The 13,820-nt window shown below is 39.7% G+C and overlaps 1 pseudogene; it reads right to left on the bottom strand.

Moving 5' to 3' along the window:
- Positions 1 to 1,788: 1,788 nt before the first annotated feature.
- Positions 1,789 to 3,122, bottom strand: LOC122095371 (annotated as a pseudogene).
- Between the last annotated feature and the right edge of the window lie 10,698 nt (positions 3,123 to 13,820).

Here is a 13,820-nt window from a genome sequence, read left to right as displayed (position 1 = left end):
CTCAAGGCCTGGGCACTGTCCCTGAACACTTCTGCTCATGGCTAGCCCTCTACCACTTTGAGTCACAATGCCATTTCCAGCATTTGGCTGGTCAATTTTTGAACCATGCTTCTGGGAGATGGCGTCTCAGAGGGATTTTTCTGCCAGTGCTGGCATTGAACTGCAATTTTTGCCACAAAACCCTTTATTATTTCCAATCAAAACAATGAGGAGATTGAGCAGAAATAAGTAGAGCTTACCTGCACCTTGTCCAGAATTGATCAACAATGACTTGCCAGAATTCTGTAATGACAAAACTCAATAGATAGTATGAGAGTATTGGCACAGATACAGTATAGCTTGTTTGCAAGGGGAATCTGATTTCTGGTGACCCTAACAATGCCTAGGGTTACTTTAACCAAAGTTTGCAAGACGTTTTCCTGCCCTGTTTCACTAGCGTAACAACATAGCCAGCTTTATCCATGTCAGGCTGGGTAAGATTTGCAGAGAGGGTTCCACAAGAGTCTTAGGTTTTGCAAATGTAAAGCAATCTTTCACCAGGAATCAGCTGCGTGTGATGGAGTCAGGCAGGAGAGCAGTCTATTTTTACCATGGTAGAGGTAGTCAGGATGGTCCTAGCAGGATCTGGGCTAGATTGTGTCCCTCAAATGGATTGTCACATCTCCTGCTGAGTTGCTTACAAATTTCTACACAGACTGATTACTTGACTTTAGATGGACATAAAGAATGACATGCTGGTTTTACATCAGTGTTCAAATCACAGCTAACTTAATCACATACCAATTTTAATAAGCTTTATGTTACAAGAATACCATCTGCTACTTACTAGAACCTTCTGAGGTTTGTTTTAACTTCTACCATTTTCCATTTTGAAACAAACATTTAAGACAATTCTTTCCAAATCCTTTCTTTCTTTCTTTTTGTTTTTTGTTTTTAATTTAACATTCTTTACTGACTTAGGAGCCAGTCAAGGCAGCATCTGGTCAGTTAAGAAAGGCACCTTGTTGAAAATAAAACATCACAGTGCTGTCGAGTGATCCCAGTCACAGAATTTGAGGCTGGAAAAGACAATCTTTGGATGATGTAGTTTAGGATACTTGCTCATTTGTTTTCGTTTTTCTTCACAGTCCTGGGGATCAAACCCAGGGCCGTGCACATGCCAAGCAAGTGCTCTGCCTCTGAGCTACACTCCAGCCCTTATTTATTTAAAAAGGTTGCTTCATACACCAGAGATAAAATTCAGTAAGACTTGTGGTGGCTGCTGAGAGTTATGCCATGAGAGTAGGGGGACTGGTAAAGTCAGGGGACAGGAGTGAAACTAGTTTCTCACCCCTCATAATTTTAGTAAACGTGATTTGCTGAGCCATCACCTGCACAAGTACACACCCTTTATCTTTTGCAAACATACAGATGATATTTTGATCATATGATGTTGTCTGTAGTCAAATGCTCCCTGTTCCAAGCTGTAGGACAGACAAGACCACAGTTTGATTTTCTGTGTTCTTGGTGGAGACTCCATGAGGTTCTGATTTTAAGAGCATTGACTTTAAAAACATTTGTCACCAGTCCAGAGTAAACAAAACCCTAATTGCTTATAATACTCTATCTCCTTATTTGTATCCACACCCTCCAATCACAGTGTCTTAAAAAATTTAATGTTTCTTTATACTTCTAAAACTCCCATCCATGTGTAAGAAAACCCCATTCTCTACAGCAGCACTGCTCTTCTAAATTATGGTCGAGTACCTGGCCACCCCTCCCTTTCCCTCCTTCCCCTAACCACCCTTCCCTTCTGCCCAGCACCTGAGAACAGAGATCACGCCGTGAGGTGACCAACAGTGGTGCAGTCTTGTGTGGCCTTCTGCCACTAAGATGTGCCTTTGGAGAAGGCTGCTAGGACGCTTGCAAACATGACATCCGGGGTCTGGGATGCATCGACAGCAGAGTGGATTCCCCATTTACTGTGGTACTCTACCAGCAGGGTGGTCTGAGTGTGGTAAGCCTCCAAGCAGATCTTCAAGGCCTTCTCGTTATCATCTGATCACGGGATCAGGGGTTTCCCAGTGATGTCATCTTTCATGGGTTCTTTTGGGGTGCTGAGCTCCTCATGATAGGACCAGCCACTCATTCATCATGGGATGAATCAGCCTTCCAGTGATTCTCCGAATCAGCAGGGAGTCTGGGATGCAGAACTCAATCATGGAATCAAGCTTCTCTTTCCTTTTCTCCATCAGGTCATCAAGCTTTTCAGCCTGCCTAACAGTCCGAGGGAAGCCATCTAGAAGGAAGCCATTTTTTGCATGAAGAGGGTCTCCAAATTCTCTTTCTTTCTTTCTTTCTTTCTTTCCTTCTTTCTTTCTTTCCTTCTTTCTTCCTTTCTTTCTTTCTTTCCTTCTTTCCTTCTTTCTTTCTTTTTTCCTTCTTTCTTTCTTTCTTTCCTTCCTTCCTTCCTTCCTCCCTTCCTTCCTTCCTCCCTCCCTCCCTCCCTCCCTCCCTCCCTCCCTCCTTTCTTTCTTTCTTTCTTTCTTTCTTTCTTTCTTTCTTTCTTTCTTTCTTTCTTTCTTTCTTTCTTTCTTTCTTTCTTTCTTTCTTTCTTTCTTTCTTTCTTTGTTTTTCTTTTGTGGTCGGTCGTGGGGCTTGAATTCTCTGCCTGGGTGCTGTCCCTCAGCTCTTCAGCTCAATTCAAGAGCTCTACCGCTTGAGCCACAGCACCACTTCCGGTTTTTTAGTGGTTTGTTGGAGATAAGAGTCTCATGGCCTTTCCTACCCGGGCTGGCTTTGAACCACGATCCTCAGATCTCAGCCTCCCGAGTAGCTAGGATTACAGGCGTGAGCCACCTGCACCCGGCTCCCAAATTCTTCTTAATAAACTCCACTACCATCTCATCACTCATGAGCTTTCCAGCATCCATAATTGCCTTCAGCTTTTTCCCAAGTTCTGAGCCAGAAGCCACCATGGCCCTCAGCATATCACCAGTGGCCAAATGACAGACACAGAAGTTCTCGTCCAATTTTGGTGGCTGGTCACCTTTGCCAGCTCCAGGAGGCCCCAGCAGTACTGCCCAGATGCCTTTAAAAAGATACTTGGGCTTGGGGTCAGTCGCTAACGCGGTGGGAGCCATGTCTGCCATAACCTCTCATGGCCACCCGCCAAACACACCTCCCAGGTCCAGTGCTTCCAGTCCAGTGTGCCACTCCAAATCCTTTCTCATCCAAAGTGTTTCCTCAGTTTCCCTTTCCAAGACATTTTTACTAACTTTCCTCTGGGTTACATTTCTGCATAATGGTTTTCTTTATCACAGCTGGTTGGACTCCCTCTTGACCCATATGACCTGTGAGGTTTAGGGGATCTTGCTTCCCTAAGTGGTGGTAGTTATCCCAAAGGAGAGCCCTCTCAGGTAAAGGGGGTATGGGCTAATCATTTACTGCCTTTACTAAATGGGCCTAGTGTTGCTGAGGGAAAGAGCATGCTAAGCTATGAGAGAGGAGGCTCTTGGGCTAACACCTGGAGTCCATTTTGACTAGGTTTTCCTGGAGTCCATTTGTAAGTTTAATTTTATCTGTCCTTATAGGTGATATCCTAACGTGCTAAAATGCTGCTTTCCATAAAACATTCATTTTTTTGCAATATGTGAGCACACTGCAGTCACAAAGTTTTAGGATAAAAATACCAAACAAAACTAATAAAAGGTCTGGCTCTAGTGGCTCAGACCTGAAATCTCAGCTACTCCACAGGCTGAGATCTGAGGATTGTTGTCCAAATTTAGCATTGGCAGAGACTATTCCATGAAACTCCTATCTTGAATAAGAGTTCCACCAAAACAGTGGAAATGGAACTGTGATTCAAACGGTAGAGTGCTAGCCTTGAGCAAAATCAGCTCAAGGACCACACCTAGGACCTGAGTTCAATCCCTAGGCCCAGCACACGCACACACACACACACACACACACACACACACACACACACACACACACACACACGAGAAAATATTTAAAAGATAATTTGTTTAACAAATAAATACTAACAGCATTTTCTATAAGTCTCTCTGCAAACATTCCAGAGTGCAAAGTACAGATGACCAAAACAACTTAGAACAGAGATGGTTACCATTCAGAAGAAAAGTTAACCAGTGACAGTATACACAAAAAAATTGGGGACAATGATTATGATTGAAAGCATTATGTCATCAAGCATTTTTATTATCCTAAGAGATATTCACTTTTCAGTGTAAATATTAACATGACTTATATGCATATCTTGTCAATAATATTTAAATCCACATTTAATGTTGTCTTTTAATGCTAGATAATGAAAAAGTAATTGAATTAATAAACGGACAAGCTAAGTGGACAGTTCTCGAAGGAAGAAATACAAATGGCTAAAAGATACATGAAGAAATGTTCCAATGTCCTTAGCCAAAGGGCAGATGCAAATCAAAACCACACTGAGATTCTATCTCATCCAAGTCATAAGGGCATCCATCAAGAAAACAAACAACAAGAAATACTAGCCAGGATGCATAGAAAAAGTAAATCTCCTACACTGTGGGTGGGAATGTAAACTAGTGCAACCACTATGGAAATTCCTCAAAAAAAATTAAAAGTAGACCTTCCTTATGACCCCACAATGCCATTACTGAGTGTGTATATGTGTATGGGTGTGTGTGTGCACGCACGTCTGAAGACATATAAATCAATACACAACAAAGATGCCTGCATAGGTATGTTTATTTCAGCACTATTCACAATAATCAAAGGCTGAATACCCCTCAAGTGCTCAGTAATGGATGAAGGGATAACTTGATGGTCAAAGGCCATTTTGATATTTGTAACATTTTTTATGGACCATAAAAATGATCAATATTGGCAGAAAGGTTCTGAACAGTTGGTGAGAGCCAACTAGAAGTATATGCTTCTTATTTCTCTGTATGTTTTCTTTAGGGCTAGAACTTGGTACCCGAAACTTTCAATTTTTGGCTAGAGCTCTACCAGCTGAGCCATGCTTCCAACCCCAAGTATATGTTTCTGACTAATGATGTGCCAAATTATTTCATGGGCCTAATATCGCACAGAGGATGATGGTTAACCACCTCCAGTTTAAATACAGAAAATTAGGTCTCAGTTTTACAATCATGTATTCAATTTTGATCTTAGAAAATTCTTTCAGAAAAGCCAATTTGATCACACATGGGTTTTTCAAAAGCTTTTATACATTAAAATTTACTTCCACATAATAACTTTCATTAACCATTGGGGATTTATCCTCCTCCTCCTCCTCCTCCTCCTCCTCCTCCTCCTTCTCCTCCTCCTCCTCCTCCTCCCTCCTCCTCCCCTCCCTTCTGTTCCCCTTGTTCCTCCTCTTTCTCCTTCTCCTCCTCTTCCACCTCCTTCTTCTTTTGGTGCTGGTCCAGGGGGTCGTACTCAGGATCTCTATGCCGCCCCTGAGCTTCTTTGCTCAAGGCTAGCACTCCACTTCTTGAGCCATGCCTCTACTTCTGGCTTCTTAGGGGTTAACTAGAGATAGGAATCTCATGAACTTTCCTGCTTTGTCTGGCTTCAAACTGTAATTCTCAGATTTCAGCCTCTTGAGTAGCTATAATTACAGGCATGAGCCACCAACACCAGCTCCCCCTCTTGTTTTTCCATTTTGAACAATACTTTAGGACAACCAGTATTTTTCTGTAGTTCTTATGTAGACTTTAGTGCTGTTTGGATTTTTCTTAGATTTTTTTTATTAGCATATCTTATCTGTACAGGAGGAGTTTAATCCCCATACATGCATACAATGTAGCCTGACCATCACCCCCTCCATCACTTTCCTTCGTCCCTCTTTCTTAAAACAATTAAACAGGTTTAAAGGTCTATTTTATACATAAAGTACTTCAACCACATTCAACTCCATTCACCCTCTCCCTTGGCCTACCCTCCTCCCTCCGGCTCCTCCAACAGAGCCTGTTTTACTTTCCTATCAATCATTTTTTAAATTTTTCTCTACTGTATAGTAATCATCCAAAGGGCCTCATAGTAATATTTCACAAATACATAGAATATAATTTAGTCTTCTATTGCTTTTACTCTCTGTTCTTCATCCTTTAGTATTCAAAAGCACTCAGTGAGTTTCCTTGCATCATATTCATAGACAGACACAATATGTTTTGGTATTATTCACCCTTCATCATTTTCTTTCCCAATCCTCTCTTGCTTATATCCCCCAGTTTTAGAGTTAGAATCATTATATTATATAGCTATATATTTCTAATCATGCTGTATTTATACACATGTGCGTCTTTTAACTCTAGATTCCACAAATGAGTGAAAACATGCAGTATTTGACTTTTTGAATTTGGCTTATATTGATCAACATGATGCTCTCCAATTCCATCAATTTTCCTGCAAATCACAGAATTCTATTTTTTTTATAGCCAAGTAATATATCATTGGTGTACATGTGCTGTATTTTCTTTATCCATTCATCAAGTGTTGGGTGAGGCTTTTTGAAGGTGAACTGGCTATTACTGCAGTGCTACAACCTTGGAGGTTTCCTTCTTGTGTAGCAAAAGCAACTGCTGGTTGACTATTTTTAGTCTATGGGCTGGTCATGTTCACACTTGCTGTACAGCTCCCCCTGTTTGAGCTTTCAGGAACAGCAGACAGATAAATGTGCCTGTGGGAACAAATAACTGAGTGTTACACTGATGATGAATTGAAGGACTCACATGCTCTGCCTACAGACATCAATTTTTTCAGACTCTACCCAGTAGCTTCTCTCATGTAGGAAGGCAGGGCTAAAGGGCATATTATGTGAGCCCAAAATCTTACACACAGAGCTATCAGCCTTACTTAAGTAGCAAATCCCCTAAAAATCTACCGGATAGCTGCTAGATGCTAAGTACTCTGACACCCATGGGTTTGGTGTTGCTTCTGTAGTGAATCTCAGTTACTGGGGCTTATTCTAGCCAGGAAGGGTTGAGTCACCTAGCCTTTCATTGCCTGAAATTCAGTTGTGGCTTTAAATTCTCAGCTTGCCTACATCTAGGTCCCTCCCTCTCCACAGTCACTTCTCCAGGATTTCTTCTGCTAACTCTTTGTTTTCCAAGACCCTGGGGTATGGCTTATGCTCTAGTCATGCCTAGCTATACAGTGCTTGCAATGAGCTAATTTAGACTCCGGGTGGTCCTACTATTTGAACTCTGCAAAAGTGGAGGTAATTATACCATTTTGCTGCTGTTGTTGTTGATGCTGCTGCTGCTACTGCTGCTGCTGTGCTGTGCAGGCACTGGGACTTGAACTCGGGGCCTCATGCTCTTACTTAGCTTCTCCCGCTCAAGACTAGCACTCTACCACTTCAACAACACCTCCACTTCCAGGTTTTGGCTGATTGCAATAAGTATTAACTCCAAATAAGTATTTCAAAGATGAATTTTCTGCCTCTGAATGATCCTCAGCTCTCAGCTTCCCAAGTAGGTAGGATCATAGGCATCAGCTACTACCTAATGCCTGGCTGAGTGCTCTCTTTTCTGTAGTTTTTGTTTTGGATTTGTGTGTATGTGTATTTGTCTGTGTGTGTGTGTGAGAGAGAGAGAGAGAGAGAGAGAGAGACAGAGACAGAGAGAGAGTGACAGAGAAAGAGAGAGAAAGAGAAAGAGAGAGTGGGAGTATATGTATCCTGGGGTTTGAACTCAGAGCTTGGGCACTATCCCTAAGCTTTTGTGCTCAAGGCTAGTGCTCTACCACTTTGAGCCACAGTGTGCTTTCCATCTTCGGCGTAGTTAATCACTGAGAAGAGTCTCATGGAGTTTCTTACCCATAATAGTGTCAAACTGAAACCCTCAGATCTCAGCTTCCTGAGAAGGTAAGATTATAGGCATGAGGCTCCAACATCCAGCTATGATATTGCTTTTATAATCCATTCAGCATATCTCTGTTTGTTGATTGGAAGTTTAGTTAATTTTCACTTAAAATAGTTATAAAGGTTAGGTGGTGGTGGTTCAAGCCTGTTTTTCTAGCTACTCAAAAGGGTGAAATCTGAGGATCATGGTTCCAAGCCAATCTGGGCAGCAAACTCCCTGTGAGACCCTTATCTCCATTGACCCACTCAAAAACCAAATGTGGTAGAGCGCTAGCCTTGAGCACAAAAAGGCTCAGGGAGAGTGCCCAGGCCCTGAGTTCAAGCCCCACAACCAACAACAAAAAAAATGAAAGAAATAAATCAAATAGTTACTACCAGTAAAGGACCCATTACTACCTACAATATATAGCAACATGACAAATTTCCTCACTTGCTCAAAAGAACACTCACACTGTATTCTGATCTTCTGTGCTCTGCTCTGTTTTCCTTTCCTCACAACTGTTACTTTACAACACGCTATAACATGTTTATTGTAGTGTATTTTCACACTAGAAAATTAGTTCCAAAAGGGCAGGGATATTTGTATTTTTTTATGCTTCAAAGAACATTAGGAAAAAACACCTTGTACAGAAAAGATATTCAATATTTTGTCTACCTATTTTACTCCCTACCTGTGAACGTCTAGTGCGTTGGGGTCCCTGGGTAAGGGTCACGAAATCACCAGGACACAGGGGATGCAGAGTGCAAACAGCAATTGCCACTGTATGCTGTGCTTTATTGTTAGTGGGTATTTAAAGACAAGCAAGCATGATCTTGCCAAGATTTGGTCAGAAGTCATTTACACAAAAAATTTCAACAGATACATTTTTACTTGACCTATGAGACAATGTCTTGGTATTTTTATTATCTAAACTATTTTAGAGCAAGCTCAAACCACTTCTCCAATCTCAGGAAAATGCTTGACCAAGCATTAAGCAAGCAGAAGAGCTACTTCCTCAGCTCCCAGGTGTCTGTGACATGTGTTTTGAGATAGGGAGAGAGAACATTTTCCCTCTCTAGCCTAGCATGCCGAGAGCTTTCCTAATACTCAAACTCAGTCCTCAGGTAATCCTGAGGCTGGAGCCTGCATCATTCTGCCCCTTCAACATAGACCCTGAGTCTTCACAATTTCCTTCTTTTTTCTTTTGTTTTATAACTAAAGCTTTCCACAGGGTTATCATAGAAGCTTGCGTTGGTTTCATAAAAATCAAATATAACAGCACAAGCGCAAACAGAATAATAACAATCATAATTCCCATACACTAGCAGTATGTGAAATGTTTTGTAGTATTCCTTTCGGATCCAACCCTTCCAATTGTTTAATAAATGCATTAGCAATATTAGAAGCATCATCATTTGTAAATTGTTTACCAAAAATATCATGTACATTAAATTGTAACTGAGCAATCAATTTTGAGCAGCAATAGAATTTCCAGATAAATACTGTTGCATTACATTCCAATCATGTAGAGATTCATTATATTTTACTTTAGTAATGCAAAAGGTAGTAGAATTCCAATCACATTTTAACAATAACTGTTTTTCCACAATCAATAACTTTTTTCCTAACCATCCCAGTGTCTGTTTAAGACTATTAATCTGTGTTTGTAATTGAGCATCAATTTCTACCTGTGAGACCCACAATTCATGTGAATCCCGGTGCCATTCTTCCACAAAGTGTTTAGTTTGTAAGGAAGTGTGTAGGGCAATTCCAGACACCGCAGCAACCGTGGTAATAGCAATTAAGCTTAAAATCACAGCTACAATGGCTCCAATCATACGCTTTGTACGTTTTAGTAGTTTGGTAAAAAAAATTCAATAACAATACTATCCAAAGGATTTTGGGACCATTCTCTTCCTAATTTAACAGGTAGCCAAATATGAGTTCTTTGCTGCAAAATCATAATACTATCACTGTCATTAAAATTAAGAGAGGAATTAACGCAAGAATACAGGTGACAATTAAAACAAGAAATAGTAGGACAAAATGTAAAATTTCCCACTAAAAATACATAAGGCAGAGGTACACAAGCAGTTACATCATAAGATTTATACAAAGTAAAATTATAAGTGGACGCAGAGTTCACCGTCCCCGAAAACAATCCATTTGATAGCATCACGGGTTTCAGCGCCACTGCGACCTTCCAAAGATGAGTCTGAACAGCAGTGGGTGCAGCCATGAAAGCCCATCAAGCATCTACAATGCCTCCATCTCCCCAGGCCATCAATCGAGCTCCAGTAAGTGACCCATTAATGGCATCTGGCATCCTAGTAACATTTGATAAATCACATCTGGTAATATTCCATTCTGAACATGTGTTAATAAGCTGTCCAAAAGATCCCCAATTAATAAAATTATTGAACATTTTTCCAAATGTTCCTCTACACTCTTGCCACACAAAAGGCTGATATTTTAAATCAATAAAAGTAAAATCAGGGCACTTAGGTAAGGATAACTTACCATCAAAGGTGACACTTTCCCAGCTACTATTAATGGACTAAGTAGTTAATCACTGCAGCTGTGTTCTAGAATTGGAAGTGTGTTTCCCAGGTAAAACCCAATGTTGCCAATTCATAACTAAACATGGAGGAGGCCCCAGACAAACAGGCAAGGAATGAGTATAGTAAGTAAAATTTTAAAAGCTACCATCATTCTTATTGTAAAATGTCAAATTATTCCAAGGAGGAGATAAAACAGCAGGAACAATATAGATGGTTATATCCATGTCTCCCCCAAACAACAGGTTCCAGTAAAGGAAGGTTAGGAACAAAGGCCCAATAACTTACATTAGCATTAGCATGGACAGAGTTTACAGTAAGCAGGGCGCACATGGCCAGGAACAAGTTCTTGGCCGTGACAGGTTTACCAGTGTGTTGTAACATCTTTTGTCCTTCTCCAGTCAACTTTTTAACCTGCCCCCAGGTGGGCAGTGGGGATTTCTTCTTCCTCAACTGGTGGCTGATTCCTTAGGATACTGGGTTGTCCTCACTGGGCCGAGTCTGTATCAATCCGGCAGGAAGCCAGTATTGTTTGCCATCCTCTGTAGACACAAAACCCTATCCCTACCCCTTATGTAATAATGTTCCTAGTTGCCATTCTGCGTTCAACGTAATCTTAATCCATATGGGAGCATTTAAATAAGGTTTTTTTGATATTTGTTCAAAATGGCTCTCAGCTCTAGTTAAAATATCTCCTTGTGGTAAGTTTAAAAAGTCAAGAACAAAAAGAGCTTGATGTAAAATTATTTTAGGATTTTGCATGGAAAACCACAAAATATCCATACCTTCATCCAACCTTTTCCTCCTTTTTAATTTTTTAATTTGTTGTTTTAGTGTGCCATGAACTCGTTCAATAATGGTTTGTCCTTGGGGGTTATATTCTATTCGTGTACTATGCACCACATCATAAAGTTCACAAAATCTTTTAAATTTGATACTTTTAGGCTGGTCCATTATCAGTCTTTATTTTGGCAGGCACTCCCATAATGGCAAAAGCTTCCAATAAGTGTTCTATTACTGGTTAACAGTTTCTTCCGTAAGGGCAGAAGCCCAAACAAATTTGGAATAAGTATCTATTGTAACATGTACAAAGGAAAAATGGCCAAAGGCTTGTACATGGGTTATATCCATTTGCCAGAGCTCGTTAGGTTGTAATCCTCGAGGATTTACTCCAGCAGGTACAACTCTCAAATGCATTGGTCTGCAGATAGGACACCTTTTTATAATTTGTTTAGCTTGAGAATAAGGTATTTTATAATGCATATGTAAATGGCCAGCATTTGTATGTAAAGGAGCATGATCCTGTTAAGCAGAAGCAAAACTAATTTATCAACCTGATTATCGCCATACACAAGGTACCCAGGTAATGAAGAGTGAGCCCTAATATGAGTTACAAACACTTTGGCATTACATTGTTGCAGTAATTGTTTAAATAATTGATTTAGCTGGGGTTTAGATGAATATGTAATAGCAGTGACTATACTAGTCACAACTCCTACAGCATAGGCAGAATCAGTAACAATATTAATATTTCCCACAAAATCTTGTAACATCTTAATAATAGCAAAAAGTTCATTTTGTTGAACTGATGTTAAAGTAGTTGTCTGTACCCAATATTTATTTGTTGTCCAATAAGCACTTTTTGTTTTGGAGCCATCTGTAAAAACGGTAAGAGCAGTGGGAATAGGGGCCTTGGTAATTATATCATTAATGACAAACTGTTTATGCAAGCAATCCCACAATCTACCTCTGGGAAAATGGTAGGAAAATTGCCCAGTAAAATTTACTAATGCTATTTGCAGCATTTCAGACATGTTTAACAAATATTCTACTTGGTATTTTGGCAAAGGAAAAATAATTTCAAATAAATTGTAAATACCTGTTGCCTGGCCTGTTGAATAATAATTGCCAACTGTTGTTCATAAGGCATAGTATATTTTGTAAATCTATGCCGTGTATAAATCCATTTTAATGGTAGCTCATTTTGTCCTATAATTCCTGTTGGGTATTTCCATGTATCCAGAATATATAAATTTATGAGTTGATTTAGCCTTACTCGATGTAAAAACATTTCTTTTATTCTCTGTCCTACAAATTATAATTCTCTTTCAGCTTCCTTAAAGTTCTTTTGCTATGTAAATCAGGCTCCCCTTGTAACAATGAAAACAAATTATGTAACTGATAAGTAGGAATTCCTAAGGCCGGTCACATCCAATTAATATCTCCTAATAGCTTTTGAAAAGCATTTAACGTATGTAATTGATCACGTCATAAAGATATTTTTTGAGGTGCCACTGTTTGTCTAGAAACAACATATCCTAAATATTTTACCACTGTATTTTTTCGTATTTTTTAGGTGCTATTTTAATTGTGATAAAAATTTAACATAGGGTTTATTAGGTTTTTTAATTACTTTAGTCCAAGAGCCATAATGCTCTTCTACCGGCCAAATCCTTTGCCATGCTATGTCTTGTAACTGCTCATGGATCTCTTTTAGAGAGTTCACTTGCATACGAGCATCCGCATATTGTTCTGTTCCACTCAACATGAGAAAGGTTATGACCTGTAGGCATGGATTACTGCTCTGTGCATTTTGTCTAGCCCTTTCTGTACATAACTCAGTAAACCACATTTGCCATTGTAGGTATTTAGGTTCCTCTCTACAAAGCATCTTCCAAAAGCATCTTCCAAAGCTCTACAAAGCATCTTCCAATCCTCAGGATCAAAATTATTGTAATGTTGAGGAAGCCCATTAAGCAATTCCTTAACATAAGGAGACTGAGGACCATACAATGTCACTGCCTTTTTAAGTTTACCAATATCATCAACAGCAACACCTTCATATCTGGCTGGTTGAGCTATACCATATATAGGGGGTGGTCAAATTACAGGATAAGAAAAAATAGGCATTTCATCATCAAACTCACTGTCTGAGCCCTCTGTTTTGTGAGGGAGTGATGCTGTAAAAATTGTATCGGCCAGCGGAGGAGCCGAAGATGGCTTTACTTTCAGTTTCTCAGGTTCTCCTTTCACTCTGCTAATTTCCAACTCCTTATGTTGTAATTTTGATAAAATCAATTCCTTTTGCTCAGACATTTTATTTACACTTTCAGTTTGTTCCTTTTCAGCCTTCTTTACCTCTTGTTTTTTCTCTGTTAATTGCAATGCATCCTTATCTATTGCAGAGTCCAATTGTAAATCTACAATAGAAGGGGTGGCCTCTTTCTTTAAGTCTGCTATTAATCATTCCTCATTCAAAGCTTTAAAAAAGGTATGTAAAATAGCCCAAATGGACCAAAATTTAATCTTTTCCCCTTCTCAAACAGCTCTTTCTATATTATCCTTTACTCGTTTTCAATTATCAACATCTAATGTTCCTTCATCGGGGAACCAAAGATTCCATTCCCTAACTACATTAATACACATTTCTATG

The sequence above is a fragment of the Dipodomys spectabilis genome, unplaced genomic scaffold (genome assembly GCF_019054845.1).
Source record: "Dipodomys spectabilis isolate Male_0828 unplaced genomic scaffold, ASM1905484v1 ptg000345l, whole genome shotgun sequence".
In the NCBI taxonomy this organism is placed as follows: Eukaryota; Metazoa; Chordata; class Mammalia; order Rodentia; family Heteromyidae; genus Dipodomys; species Dipodomys spectabilis.
The sequence above is the reverse complement of the archived record's forward strand: the minus strand, read 5'-3'. Positions and strand labels throughout refer to the sequence as shown.